Below are 15,612 nucleotides of genomic sequence, written 5' to 3'. Positions count from 1 at the left end.
TTATGTTATTTTCTTGTTTGTTTGTTTGTTTGTTTGTTTTGAGATAGAGTCTCACTCTTGTTACCCAGGCTGGAGTGTAATGGCATGATCTCAGCTCACTGAAACCTCCCCCTCCTGAGTTCAAATGATTCTCCTGCCTCAACCTCCCAAGTAGCTGGGATTACAGGCATGTGCCACCAAGCCCAGCTAATTTTGTATTTTTAGTAGAGATGAAGTTTCTCCATGTTGGTCAGGCTTTATTCTATTTTGGGGGGTTTGTTTTTTTTTTTTTTGGTTTTTGGCATATGAAAATTTATTCCTACAGTGTTTTCACCATTAAAATTTATGATCTTGCTCGTTCCTTCTTGCCTTTGTATAGGGCCAAAAGAGAGACATTGGCTGTTTTGACAACCTTAAAGCGAACTCCAGGAATATCACCAACAGCATGACCTTTGCAACCAAATCCAGTAACCAGAACTTCATCGTTTTCCTCAATAAAGTTCGAGCAACCATCATTGGGTACAAAGGCTGTGATTTTCTTGCTATTCTTGATCAGCTGGACCCTGACACACTTCCTAATGGCAGAATTTGGCTGCTTGGCTTCAACTCCTACTTTTTCTAGCAGATTCCTTTTGCATGAGAAGTACCTCCAAAAGGGCTGGCCTTCAGGGCTGTGCCCAAATGGGCTTTCTTGTACTGTTTATCATGCCACTTCTGGTCTTGTCGGTGGCTACGGAGCTTCCTAGCAGTACAAAGTCCATGACACTTGCCTATCCTGCTGGCGTCACGGGCCTGAGCGAAAGAGCACTTTATTCTATTTTTTAAGAACAGAGACAGAGTCTCACTATGTTGCCAAAGCTGGTTTTGAACTTCTGGACTCAAGTGATCCTTCTGCCTCAGCCTCCCAAAGTGCTGGGTTTTGAAGGCATGTGTCACCATTCCCGGTTCATCATCCAGTTTTAATTGTTATTGTCTTATGGCCTTCAAAGGTCTTGGTATATTGGGAAGATTACTTGAGCCCAGCAGTTTGAGACCAGCCTGGATGATATAGGGAGATCTCAAAAAAAAACAAAAAACAAAAAAAGTCTTGGTATAAGGTTGAGAACTCTTCCCTAGTTTCCACATAGATGGTGCTGTTGTTCCTAGCACCTAAAAGAAGGAAGCTCTGTGGGTCTGTACCTATCCTTTCAGATTTGCTGTAAGTCGTAAACCCAATGTTGAAGTATTTTATTTAAGATTATGCTCATATGGTGACCAGACCTATGATATGTCAACTGGTCAATATTTTTTTTCTTTAGGCCCTTTGTAATTTGGGATCTTTTGCGTTGCCCATCAGCACTGTCATAGGGATTCCCGCAAACCTCAGCATTCTCTTCATGTTTATGTCTCCTGGGTGCCTTTTTCTGTTTACATGCACAATAATTTCTATCCTGAAAATTAACTTTTCTTTCATTCATTCATTCATTCTTTCTTTCTTTCTTTTTTTCTTCTCCTTTCTCTCCCTCCTTCCCTCCCTCCCTCCCTCCCTCCTCCTCTCTCTCTCTCTCTCTCTCTCTCTCTCTCTCTCTCTCTCTTTCTTTCTTCTTAGACAGGGTCTCTGTTGTGCAGGCTGGAGTGCAGTAGTGTGATCATGGCTCACGCAGTCTCAACCTTAAGGGCTCAAGCAGTCTTCCCACCTCAGCCTCCTGAGTAGCTGGGACTACAGGCATGCACCACCAGGCCCACCTAATTTTTTGTTTCTTTTTGTGTGTGTGTGTGTGTTTTTTTGTTTTTTTTTTTTTTGTTTTTTGTTTTTTTTTTGTAGAGAAAGAGTTTTGCTATGTTGCCCAGGCTGGTCTCAAACTCCGTGGTTTAAGTGATTCATGCATATCGGCCTCCCAATAGGTGGCTCATGCCTGTAATCCCAGCCCTTTGGGAGGCCGAGGAAGGTGGATCACCTGAGGTCAGGATTTCGAGACCAGCCTGATCAGCATGGTGAAACCCCATCTCTACTAAACATACAAAAATTAGCTGGGCATGGTGGCAGGCACCTGTAATCCCAGCTACTTGGGAGGCTGAGGCAGGAGAATCACTTGAACCTAGGAGGCAGAGTTTGCTGTGAGCCAAGATCGTACCATTGCACTCCAGCCTGGGTGACAAGAATGAAACCCCATCTCAAAAAAAAAAAAAAAAAAAATTAGCTGGGCATGGTGGCTTGCATCTGTAATCCCAGCTACTCATGAGGCAGTGGCAAGAGAATTGTTTGAACCCAGGAGGCAGACATGCAGGAAGGCAGAGGTTTCAGTGATCCCAAGTTTGGGCCATGCCCTCCAGCCTGGGTGGCTGAGGGAGAGCCACTGCGCCCCGCCAGTAGGCAGTGTTATCCCCATTTTCAGATGAGAAACCTGAGAGGCAGAGATGTTAAGTGCATTGCACAAGTCACGCTGCTAACACACGCAGAGTCAGAATACGAACCCCAGCAGTCAGCCTCTGGTCTACACCCCTGGCCACTTGGCCATGCTGCCTCAAAATATGTAAGGGAAACATTCTTTTACACAGGACAAGCATTCAGTAAGTCCTTTTTATCATACTATTTGGGATATATACTATGAAAAATATGATCTTCCACGAATGGTCCAAACAATAGAAAGCAAATGTCTAAGAGTTCCAGAAACTGAAGAAATAGGTAAACTCAGTACAAAATAAACATTTTAATCAATTAGTGACATATTATAATCAGATTTTTTTTTTTTTGAGATGGAGTCTTGCTTTGTTGCCCAGGCTGGCACCCAGTGGTACTATCTTGGGTCACTGCAGGCTCTGCCTCCTGGGTTCAAGTGATTCTCCTGCCTCAGCATCCTGAATAGCTGAGACTACAGGCATGTGCCACCACGCCCAGCTAATTTTTGTATTTTTGGTAGAGACAGGGTTTCACCATATTGGCCAGGCTGGTCTAGAACTCCTGGCCTCAAGTGATCTGCCAGCCTCAGCCTCCCATAGTGCTGGGATTACAGCCATGGGCCACTGCACTGGCCTATAATCAGATTTGAAGTCAACTTTTACCTAGTTAATGATAAATTATTCTTGAATCCTCAATGAATACTTTTGGTATTTTTCAACAAAACAAATTCAAAACTTCATTTTATTTTTCCTATTTAATTCTGTTTAATTTGGATAAATACTTTGCTCTAAACAAATGTCATTTATTTACTTTCCATGGATGATCACGATAGATTCAGTCTTTATTTATTTATTTATTTTATTCTTCAGCACCACATTTGCTTACTGGAGCTATGGTTCTTCCACCAGCACTGTGTTTCCCTAGAGGATCTGGTTCTGCTCTGTTGGCTTGGTAATTTTTTCCGGGTTCTGCAAGGTTCAAAGAGGCCACCATGCTCGGTCTTCTTTTTTATTTCTTTTTTCCCCCAGTGAAAACTGGAAAAGCTGCTAGACAAATTCTAAAAAAGACGTAACACTAGTAAATATTCTTATTCTGTGGGTACTGAGCATGAAGTTCGAATCTTGGCTTCCCGGTATCTAAGGTAAAAAGAAAAAAAATGAGAACAAAAATATTTTAAAATATTTAACTTTTATCTTCATTTATTTTTCCCTTTCCTTTCTCTCATGTTAGCCAGGTCTGCGTTTTCTTCTTCAAGGTCAAGTCTGTGGTAAGAATGGACATTGAACTTGCCTAGAAAACTATCTGGTTTTATTTCAAAAGGCTTAGCCTCAGTAGAGGAGAGAAGTTGCAGGTAAAGATAAAATGACTTACAAAAAGCTGAAGTAAAAGAACTTTGCTCAGTTGAGAAAAAATATTCCACATGCTTAGTAATACCGGAGGAACCTGAGTTTTGGACATGGGGACCCTGATCATGATTTGCGGTAGTATTGCTTGGGAGAGAGCAAGAGACCCCAAGTATGAAATTCTCAGCCTTGGCAAAAAATACCCATGCTGTAAACCTGGCGTGAAAGCAGCTAAGCTCTACTTGACCTGGAGGACTAATGCAGAAAGATCATGGAAAGGGCTATGACGAGATGACCAAAGACCAGTGGGCCTTTCTGTTACCTCCTTGATGCCCTGGCACCACAGAAGATTCCAGAACCACGAATGACCTTGGGGAGATTGGCATCAAGCTTAAAGAAGGAACAAAGTTAAATATGTACTGCTGGGTAGAATTGTGGGGTGGGGGAGTGTTGCTCAGAATCAGAAAGTATCTTGATGTACAAAATTTTTTGCACATCTGTACCTGAGCACTGATATTCCCACCCACTATACCTTCTCAGAAAAGACAAGAATCAAGCTCACTTCTGAGTTTCAAATGACTCACAGTGGCTGCAAGGACAGTTAAGGTTTTTTTTTTTTTTCTTTTTGAGACTGAGTTTTGCTTTTGTTGCCCAGGCTGGAGTACAATGGCATGATCTCGGCTCACTGCAACCCCTGCCTCCTGGGTTCAAGTGATTCTCCTGCCTCAGCCTCCTTAGTAGCTAGGGTTACAGGCACCCGCCACCATGCCCAGCTAATTTTTTTGTGTTTTTAGTAGAGATGGGTTTTACTTTTTTTTTTTTTTTTCTTATTACTCTCACTTCCTCTTAACAGAGATGGGGTTTTACTATATTGGTCAGGCTGGCTCGAACTCCTGACCTCAGGCAATCCACCCCCCTTAGCCTCCCAAAGTTCTGAGATTACAGGCGTGAGCCACCACGCCAGGCTTTATTTAGGCTCTTTCTAATCACCAGTCAAAATGACATGCTTAGGGAATCTTAGGTAATGGGGTGTTAAAGTAAAGAAGACAAATTTCTGTCTTGCTGCCAGTCCCCCCACCCCTGTTGGAATGAATCTGTAAAATCATTTGGGATATTACTAGTTCTTGCCATTGTGTTCTCATGCCACTGTGGATTCCTATTGCAGTCCTGTACCATTCTGGTGACTCAGCTACTCTCTGTAGCTGCTATTCCTGCTACTGAGCAATGAACTGACTTCTCTCCATTGTCTTTCTTAGCTTTTGCCATTCATGGTTTCTGACTACTCTTGGCTTTTATTGTCTCATGGCTTCTGATCATTGCCTTTTCTGTGGGTTTTGGTTGGCTTTGTTCTTTTCTTTTTTTGAATTCTACCCCCCCCCCCCCCCCGATAAACTGCTGACTTACTCTGTGTGTTACACACTCAGCTTTGTAAGAGAGAATATTGATCCATTCATTCAGTCCTGGGCATCTCTGTTGGGCAGGGCTATCACTCCGGAATCACTTGCTTCCCCCTGCTCCAAGCTGCAGCCAGGGATAGGGGTTCTCAAGCTTTTCTTTTTCTTTTTTTAATTTATTTTTTATTTTTAAATGTAGTTTATATATATATACACATATATATATATTTTATTGCACTTTAGGTTCTGGGGTACATGTGTAGAACATGGAGGATTGTTGCATAGGTACATATCTTTTTTTTTTTTTTGAGCTAGAGTCTCTCTCTGTCGCCCAAGCTAGAGTGCAATGGTACGATCTCAGCTCACTGCAACCTCCGCCTCCCAGGTTAAAGTGATTCTCCTGCCTCAGCCTCCCAAGTAGATGGTATTACAGGCTTGTGCCACCAAGCCTGGCTAATTTTTGTATTTTTAGTACAGACGGGGTTTCACCATGTTGGTCAGGCTGGTCTTGAACTCCTGACCTCGAGTGATCCACCCTCCTCTGCCTCCCAAAGTGTTGGGATTACAGGTGTGAGCCACTGTGCCTGGCCAGTTCTCAAGTTTTTCTGCGCTTACCTCGCAAGGAGCTGTAATTGTGGCAGACCCTGTGAGAAGAATGAAAGCTAACACTTATAGAGTGCTAGCTGTGGGCCAGACATTGTTCTAAGTGCTGTATAGTCTGTTTGACCTTCCAAACAATATGCTTATTTTACAGATAAGAGAGCTAAGATGGTTAAAGTTGACAGTACTTCCAGGAACACATAGCAAGTAAGCAGCAGAGCTAGGATTCTAGCCAGGCAGTCTAGCTTTTTTATAGGCAGTGCTCTCTGCTTGTATTCTGTGAAAGCTCTTTATATTAGGGTCTGCTCCTTTATTTTCTGAGTTGAGACAGATAATCCAGCTCTTCAATTAAGGCAAGAATGTCCTTACTAACCTGTTGATTGCATATCAATCTCTGAGTATCACTAACAGTATTAGTAAGGAAGATTGTTTCAACAATCCCACACATTCATTGAATGCTCTCTTCCTAAGTGAAACAGAAAAAAGAGATACTAGGGTAAATATTTTCTTTCAATATAATTCAGCATTCCAGACTATCAGGAGCATAACATATTTCTGTTCAGGGACCTCTATTTTTGTTTATTTTCAAAGAGGATAGAAGCCTTAAAAGAGCAGCTTCATTAATATCAGATTTTTCAGAGTCCTCCAAAAATGTTTTATAGGCATGTCATATTCAGTTTTTCTAAATTGTAGAATCAAGTATTTATAAACAATAGCATTGCTTTAAGTAAGATGAAATAATGTTAGGAACTGAAAGCATATCCTGTTCATCTTTGTAAAAAATATCAGAATAGTGGGAGCTTAAAAAATTAAGACAATTGAACTTATGGAGATGTACAGTAGAATGATGGTTACCAGAGGCTGAGAAAGGTAGTTGAAGAGTGAATGGTTAATGGGTACAAAAATGTAGTTTGATAGAATGAATTAGCATAACAGGGTGAATACAGTACAACAGTAATTGTATATTTTAACATAACTAAAATAATATAATTGGATTGTTTGTAACACAAAGAAAGGATAAATGCTTGAAGTGATGGATAATCCATTTACCCTGATATGATTATTATGCAATATATGTCTGTAGCAAAATATCTCATGTGCCTGCCCCATAAATATATACATCTAGTATGGACCCACAATTTTTTTTTTGAGATGCAATCTCCCACGGTGGCCCTGGCTGGAGTGCAATGGCACAATCTTGCCTCACTGCAACCTCCGCCTCCCAGGTTCATGCTATTCTCCTGCCAAAGCCTCCTGAGTAGCTGGGATTAAAGGCACACACCACCACACCCAGCTAATTTTTTCTATTTTTAGTAGAGGCCGAGGTTTCACTGTGTTGGCTAGACTGATCTTAAACTCCTGACTTCGTGATCCGCCCACCTTGGCCTCCCAAGTACCCACAATTTTTTAAAAGAATTTTAAAATATCAGAATACATGTAATAAATAGTAATGAAGATAAAATTACTTGAGAATCCCTAAAGACACATTATTGGTATTTTTGTAGTAAAGACTTATTGAAAAAAAACTTGCCTAAATGCAGCAAGTATTTTGAGAAGAAATATGATTTAACTGTAAGATATGGAAGGAGACTGAAATGCATTATTCAATTGCATTATTCATTTTGATGCTAAGACTGAGATACAGCAAGGTGGATGGCTTATGCAATCCCAGGTTGCATATTGCCACTTTTTGAATTACCAAGAGACACTTGATTAAATAGCATCACACCGTCATTCTCACAACAGCAGCTGTACTCACAGCTGGGTGTAGTGGCATTCTCATAAAGGCATTCTGACTATGGTAGCGTGTCTGACCTCTCCTCTGAGACTTCTCTGCTTGCTCCTGTGGATCTCACCGCTCTCACAGCTTTCCGATATGTCCAGAATGGAGCTGAAATGGAGTTCTGCCATAATTCAAAGTCTGTGAATGGATACTAAAAAATTCCTAATTTATATGCTACGTGGTATATGTTCCTTTGAGAGACATAAAGATATGCATATAGAATAATCTGGAAGGACTGATGTAGAAGTACTATTTTGCTAAGAAAAGAAGCAATAGAAATCAGTAAGCTCACTTCATGTGAGTGTACCACTAAGCAGTGTGAAATGGCAGCTGGAGAGGGGCTTATAAGAAGCTGATAAATGTATGAATCAAACAGAGGCTTTTCTTTCATTTCCTAACTGGTTTGGTGTGATATAGTTGTCTTTCCTGCTACCTACTTGGAAGACATGACAAAGTACTCTGTGTAATTTGAGCCCAAACTGGAAGGTATGAAAGAATTGTACTTCCTCTTGCTTCTTCCCTTTTCCTGGGCCTCTTTCTGCTGTGAACTTAAGCAGAATATAAAACGTTATTTCCTTACATACAAATGTCATGTTCCTGGATAATCAAGTCTTTAGATCCTACTAGCCTGTATGATGTATTACTTTCACAGTCAAAACAAAGTTCAGAATTTGCAGTGATGCTTTGGTGTTAATGTACATATCACATATTCCACAATTTATGGATATTTGTCTTAACTATAATTACTCAAAGTCTCCACTTATTTTAAATGTATCACAAGCACTCAAGACAGAAATCAGAACAGTGCAATAAGCACCACATCTCTATATACCACATCTCTAGACCCACTTTGTAAAAAAATTACTTTTAGTTCATCTTGCCTCCATAATCAATCTTAGAACAGTTTTGTAACACATTGTATACTATGTCAGCAGAAATCAATCCAAGCAACTCTTCAGCATCTTGTGCTAACCTCAAAGGAACAGCAGATGACACCACTTACCATTTTAATTTGTTAAATGGTATTGAGGGAAACCAGATGTGGAACACACATTTCCAATTAAACTTTGCAGTGCTTGGCTGATATTTATCTGAGGCATTGCATTTTAGATGCTGGAATTGTAGTAGCACAAAATTTTAGTCAACTAATTTTGAGGCTGAATTGTAGAGTGAAACATGCTATTTTCTTTCTTTTTCCCCCCCCCCATTTATTTATTTTATTGCATTTTAGGTTTTGGGGTACATGTGAAGAACATGCAAAATTGTTGCATAGGTACACACGTGGCAGTGTGATTTGCTGCCTTCCTCCCCATCACCCACATCTGGCATGTCTCCCCTTGCTATCTCTCCCCAGCTCCCCACCCCACACCGTCCCTCCCCTATTTCCCCCCAACTGACCCCAGTGTGTAGTGCTCCCCTCCCTGTGTCCATGTGTTCTCATTGTTCAACACCTGCCTATGAGTGAGAACATGCAGTGTTTGATCTTCTGCTCTTCTGTCAGTTTGCTGAGAATGATGGTTTCCAGGTTCATCCATGTCCCTACAAAGGACCCAAACTCATCGTTTTTGATGGCTGCATAATATTCCATGGTGTATATGTGCCACATTTTCCCTATCCAGTGTATCGTCGATGGGCATTTGGGTTGGTTCCAGGTCTTTGCTATTGTAAACAGTGCTGCAATGAACATTCGTGTGCACGTGTCCTTATAGTAGAACGATTTGTAATCCTATGAATATATACCCAGTAATGGGATTGCTGGGTCTAATGGAATTTCTATTTCTAGGCCCTTGAGGAATCGCCACACTGTCTTCCACAATGGTTGAACTAATTTACACTCCCACCAACAGTGTAAAAGTGTTCCTATTTCTCCACATCCTCTCCAGCATCTGTTGTCTCCAGATTTTTTTTTTTTTTTTTTTTTTTGAGACGGAGTTTCACTCATGTTGCCCAGGCTGGAGTGCAATGGCGCGATCTCGGCTCACCGCAAACTCCGCCTCCTGGGTTCAGGCAATTCTCCTGCCTCAGCCTCCTGAGTAGCTGGGATTACAGGCACGCACCACCATGCCCAGCTAATTTTTTGTATTTTTAGTAGAGACGGAGTTTCACCATGTTGACCAGGATGGTCTCGATCTCTTGACCTCGTGATCCACCCGCCTCGGCCTCCCAAAGTGCTGGGATTACAGGCTTGAGCCACCGCGCCCAGCCGCCTCCAGATTTTTTAATGATCGCCATTCTAACTGGCGTAAGATGGTATCTCAATGTTGTTTTGATTTGCATTTCTCTGATGACCAGTGACGATGAGCATTTTTTCATATGTTTGTTGGCCTCATGTATGTCTTCTTTTGTAAAGTGTCTGTTCATATCCTTTGCCCACTTTTGAATGGGCTTGTTAGTTTTTTTCTTGTAAATCTGTTTTAGTTCTTTGTAAATTCGGGATTTCAGCCCTTTGTCAGATGGGTAAACTGCAAAAATTTTTTCCCATTCTGTTGGTTGCCGATTCACTCTAATGACTGTTTCTTTTGCTGTGCAGAAGCTGTGGAGTTTGATTAGGTCCCATTTGTCTATTTTGGCTTTTGTTGTCAATGCTTTTGGTGTTTTGGTCATGAAGTCCTTGCCTACACCTATGTCCTGAGTGGTTTTGCCTAGATTTTCTTCTAGGGTTTTTATGGTGTTAGGTCTTATGTTTAAGTCTTTAATCCATCTGGAGTTAATTTTAGTGTAAGGTGTCAGGAAGGGGTCCAGTTTCTGCTTTCCGCACATGGCTAGCCAGCTTTCCCAACACCATTTATTGAACAGGGAATCCTTTCCCCATTGCTTGTTTTTGTCTGGTTTGTCAAAGATCAGATGGTTGTAGATATGTTGTGTTGCCTTCGAGACCTCTGTTCTGTTCCATTGGTCTATATCTATGTTTTGGTACCAGTACCATGCTGTTTTGGTTACTGTAGGCTTGTAGTATAGTTTGAGGTCCGGTAGTGTGATGCCTCCCGCTTTGTTCTTTTTGCTTAGAATTGACTTGGCTATGCGGGCTCTCTTTTGGTTCCATATGAAGTTTAAGGTGATTTTTTCCAGTTCTGCGAAGAAGGTCATTGGTAGCTTGATGGGGATCACATTGAATCTGTAAATTACTTTGGGCAGTATGGCCATTTTCATAATATTGATTCTTCCTAACCATGAACATGGAATGTTTCTCCATCTGTTTGTATCCTCTCTTATTTCGTTGAGCAGTGGCTTGTAGTTCTCCTTGAAGAGGTCCTTTACGTTCCTTGTTCGTTGTATTCCTAGGTATTTTATTCTCTTTGTGGCAATTGTGAATGGAAGTTTGTTCTTGATTTGGCTCTCTTTAAGTCTGTTATTGGTGTATAGGAATGCAAGTTTTCTATGAAAAGTAGAAAGGATAGTACCTGAAGTGTGTTAGGCTTGTGAATCCAGAACTCTTTCTCATGCTATTTTTTAGAAATGTTAATGTTGAATTTCCCATTTTTATATCTGAACTGAAATGTAGACCTTATAACAAGTTAAAAGGAAGTAGGAAATTTTGGACAAATAATGTGGTCATTATTTTATTGTAAACAGCATATTATATAAGGTAAAAAATAATGCTCCTTCTTTTAAAAATAGCTTTTCCTCCTTTTAAAAATTATTTTTAATTAACACATAATAATTATACCTATTTATGGTATTCAATGTGATATTTCAGTTAATGTATACAATGTATAATGATCAAATCAACCCCTTAATTTATTAAAAAAAAAATCTTTTTGACGCAGGGTCACACTCTGTCACCTGGGCTGGAGTGCAGTGGTGCGATCACAGCTCATTGCAGCCTCACCTTCCCAGCTCAAAAAACCCTCCTGCCTCAGCCTCATGTAGCTGGGACCACAGGTGTGTGCTGCCACACCCAGATAATTTTTGTATTTTTTGTAGAGATGGGAGTCTCGCCATGTTGCCCAGGCTGGTCATGACTCCTAGCCTCAAGCGATCTTCCCACTTAGACCTCCCAAAGTGCTAAGATTGTAGGTGTGAGCCACTGTACCTGGCCTCAACACCTTAATTTTAAGAAAGCACATATTCATTAATTGATACTAGAAACTATGGAAAAGTATAAAGAAAAAAACTGTGGTTGTCCCACAAAAGATAGGTATTATCTATATTTAGGTATTCTAAATACTATCACTTTTTTTTTTTTTTTTTTTGAGATGGAGTCTCGCTCTGTTGCCCAGGCAGGAGTTTGGTTCACTGAAACCTCCACCTCCCGGGTTCAAGGGATTCTCCTGCCTCAGCCTCTCAAGTAACTGGGATTACAGGCATGCGCCTGGCTAATTTTGTATTTTTAGTAGAGATGGGTTTTTGCCATTTTGTCCAGGCTGGTCTCGAACTCCTGACCTCAAGTGATCTGCCTGCCTCCCAAAGTGCTGGGATTACAAAAGTGAGCCACGGTGCCCGGCTATTTCTGCTATACTTATTCTTCAGTTTTGGGTTATGTGTTTCATTTATTTTATTTTATTATTATTGTTGTTTTAGAAATGGGATTTCACTGTGTTGCCCAGGCTGCACTCTAGCTTCTGGGATCAAGTGATCTTCCAGCTTCGGCTTCCTGAGTACCTGTAATTATATGTGCATGTGCCGCTGTGCCTGGCTCTGGTTGTGTTTGTTTTTATAAAATTTTTAAATTCTTGCCTTTTCAGTTAGCAATATAAAATAGCATTTCTCTATGAATGCTAATACATACCTTTACAAAGAAATTTAAAATATAGTACAACTCTCCATTACATGTAGTTTTCATCATTTATTTATCTAGTCTCAGATCTTTTTAGGTTGATGGAGGTTTTCACTTTAATAACGTATACCACTATATCTTGATACATGGAAAATACTCTTAGTTTTGAATTTTAGACTCAATATTTAGGCTTTTTTTGTCACAAAGGAAATTAGATGTAAAGACTCATTTTTAAAATGTATTATCATCAGAAATCTATGACAATGCTTTGCTTCATGGCAGTCTTGCCAGCATTAAATAGCATCATGTATGTATATATATGTGACTTCCTATTAAACATGGTAGAATGACCATATACATTTATTTTCTTCTTTACTCAAAATTTTAGTAAAGAGGCAGCAAAACAGTAAAATATATGTACAGACCCATAAGATCAAAGAAAATGAGAGTGAAAACAGGAGATTTGGAGCAGAGAAAGCTGTGACTTCAGGAGCTGACTAGGAGAATAAAATGAAAATAAATAAACTCTTTTGGGTCTTCTGGCCTCAAATACAGTCAGATGTATGTCTTTTTGGCATGAAATAAGAGAGTTTTTTTTTTTTTTTTGAATCACAAGATTAGGAGAAAGGACCACCAAATAACAATGTTCTGGGCTCCCAGTACAATGTCCAGCTTGTTGTTCGAAATATTCAAATAAAAACTAAGCGAAGAGAAACAATAAAAATAGAAAAGAGCTTAGAAACCACATGGAACATGAAGAAGTAATAGAATACACATGTAATTGAAATTTATTTTTAAAATTTCATTATAAATTGATAACTGATAATTGTATACATTTGTGCGGTACAAAATCATGTTACGATTTGAATACGATGTGGAAAAAATAAATCAAGCTAATTAACATTTTTATCACTTCAAAAACATTATTTTTTTGTGGTGAGAATATCTGAAATTTGCTCTCTTAGCAATTTTGAAATGTACAATAAACTATTACTAACTATACTCACTACCCTGTGCAATAAATTTTAAAAAATACCTTATTCCTCTTGTCTAACTGAGATTTATAGCCCTTTGACCATCATCTGCCCATGTCCTCCACCCTCCAGCCTCTCACTACCGTTCTACTCTCTGCTTCTATGAGTTTGATTGTTTTAGATTTCACATCTAAGTGAGAACATACAGTATTTGTCTTTCTGTGCCAGACTTATTTTGCTTAGCGTAATGTTCTCTGATTTCATCTAAGTTGATGAAAATAACTGAAAGCTGAATGATATTCCACTGTCTGTATGTGCCACATTTTCTTTATTCATTCGTCTGTTGGTGGACACTTAGGTCGATTCCATAATATTGCTGCTGTGAATAATATTGCAATAGCCATGGGAGTACAGATATTTCTTTGACACATTTATTTTAAATTTTTTGAGTAAACACCCAGAAGTAGGATTACCGGATCATATGGAATTCTATTTTTGATTTTTGAGAAACTTCTATATTGTTTTCCATAGTGGCTGCATTAATTTGCACTCCCACCAACAGTTGTACAAGGGTTGCCTTTTTTCCCTGTCTTTGCCAACATTTATCTTTTGTATTTTTGAGAATCGCCATTCTGACAGATGTGAGGTGATTTGTAGTTTTTTGTTTTTTTCTTAAGACAGAGTTTCACCATGTTGGTCAGGCTGATCTTGAACTCCCGACCTCAGGTGATCCGCCCGCCTTGGCCTCCAAAGTGCTTGGATTATAGGCATGAGCCACCGTGCCCAGCCAATTTGTAGTTTTAATGTTCATTTCTCTAATGATTAGTGAAGTAGAACATTTTTTTCATGTATCTACTGGCCATTTGTACATCTTCTTTTTTTGAGAAATATCTATTCAAGGTCCTTGTCCCCACCAACTTTTTTTTTGAGACAGGTTCTTGCTCTTAGGCTGGAGTGCAGTGGCACCATCATAATTCACTGTAGCATCAAACACCTGGATTCAAGCAATTCTCTCTCATCCTCCTGAGTAGCTAGGACTACACGTATGAGCTACCATGCCTGACCTTTTGCCTATTTGTAAGTTGAATTTGTTGTTTTCTCACTGTTGAGTGGTTTGAGTTCCTTATATATTTTGAATATTAACTCCTTTTGGATGTTTGGCTTTGGCTTACAAATGCTTTCTCCCAATCTGTAGGTTGAGTCCTCACACTTTTTTTGTTTTGTTTTGTTTTTTGTGTTTTTGAGATAGAGTCTCGCCCTGTCACCAGGCTGGAGTGCAGAGGCACGATCTCAGCTCACTGCAATCTCCGCCTCCCAGGTTCAATTCTCCTGCCTCAGCCTCCCGAGTAGCTGGGACGACAGGTGTGTGCCACCACACCTGGCTAATTTTTGTATTTTTAGTAAAGATAGGGTTTTGCCATGTTGGCCAGGATGGTCTCGATCTCTTCATCTCATGAGCCACCTGCCTCGGCCTCCCAAAGTGCTAGGATTACAGGCATGAGCCAACGTGCCCGGCATTCTTTACACTGTTAATTGTTTCTTTTGCTGTGCAGAAGCTTTTTAGTTTGATGACATCACATTTGACTACTTTTGTTTTTGTTTTCTGTGCTTTGGGGACAGGTCAAAAAAAAGAAATCACGGCCAGAAAAATGTTGTACAGTTTCTCTTCTCTATTTTCTTTCAGTAGTTTTACGGTTTCTGGCCTTTAACCCACTTTTGGTTGATTTTGTATACAGTGTGAGATAAGGGTCCATTTTCATTCTTCTGCATGTAGATATCAAGTTTTCTCTGCACAATTTCTTGAGAGATTATCCTTTTCCCATTGTGCATTTTTGACACTTTTGTTGAAAATCAGTTGACTGTACATGTGTGAGTTCATTTCTTGGATCTCTGTTCTGTCCCATTGATGAATGTATCTATTTTTTTTATTCCTAGTACTATGCTGTTTGCGTTACAGTAGCTATATAGTATATTTTGAAGTCAGGTTACTGTGGCGCCTCCAGTTTTGTTCTTTTTACTCATGATTGCCTTGGCTATTCTGCTTTGTTTTGGTCTTTTTTAATGGTTCCAAATGAATTTTAGGATTTTATTTTCTAAAATACATTGGAATTTAGATAGGGACTGCATTAAGTCTGTAGATTGATTTGAGTAGTATGGACATTTTAACACTATTCTTCTAATCCATGAACATGGGTATGTTTTCATTCATTTGTGCCTTCTTTAAAATCTTTCCTCAACTTTTTTTTTTCAGGAAAATCAAATTACCCTGTGCATCTAAAGACATTATCAACAGAGTAAAAGGCAACTCACAGGATGGGAGAAAATATTTACAAGTCATATGTCCGATAAGGGGTTAATATCCAGAAAATATAGTAAATTCCTAAAACTCAACAACAACATGTTTAATACCACTTAACAATACACTTAAAAATGGTTAAAGTA

At 39.6% G+C, this 15,612-nt stretch overlaps 1 non-coding gene and 1 pseudogene across 1 annotated transcript; both read right to left on the bottom strand.

Annotated features, from left to right (window-relative positions):
- Nucleotides 1–254: 254 nt before the first annotated feature.
- On the bottom strand, nucleotides 255–3,352 carry LOC116538996 (annotated as a pseudogene).
- A 23-nt stretch (nucleotides 3,353–3,375) lies between these two features.
- On the bottom strand, nucleotides 3,376–3,436 carry LOC116539005. Its single transcript, XR_004263885.1, has one exon. It is a non-coding gene; the product is annotated as a U7 small nuclear RNA (small nuclear RNA).
- Nucleotides 3,437–15,612: the final 12,176 nt, after the last annotated feature.

The sequence above is a fragment of the Sapajus apella genome, unplaced genomic scaffold (assembly GCF_009761245.1).
Source record: "Sapajus apella isolate SASKATOON/1434 unplaced genomic scaffold, GSC_monkey_1.0 scaffold124, whole genome shotgun sequence".
Classification (NCBI taxonomy): domain Eukaryota; kingdom Metazoa; phylum Chordata; class Mammalia; order Primates; family Cebidae; genus Sapajus; species Sapajus apella.
The sequence above is the reverse complement of the archived record's forward strand: the minus strand, read 5'-3'. Positions and strand labels throughout refer to the sequence as shown.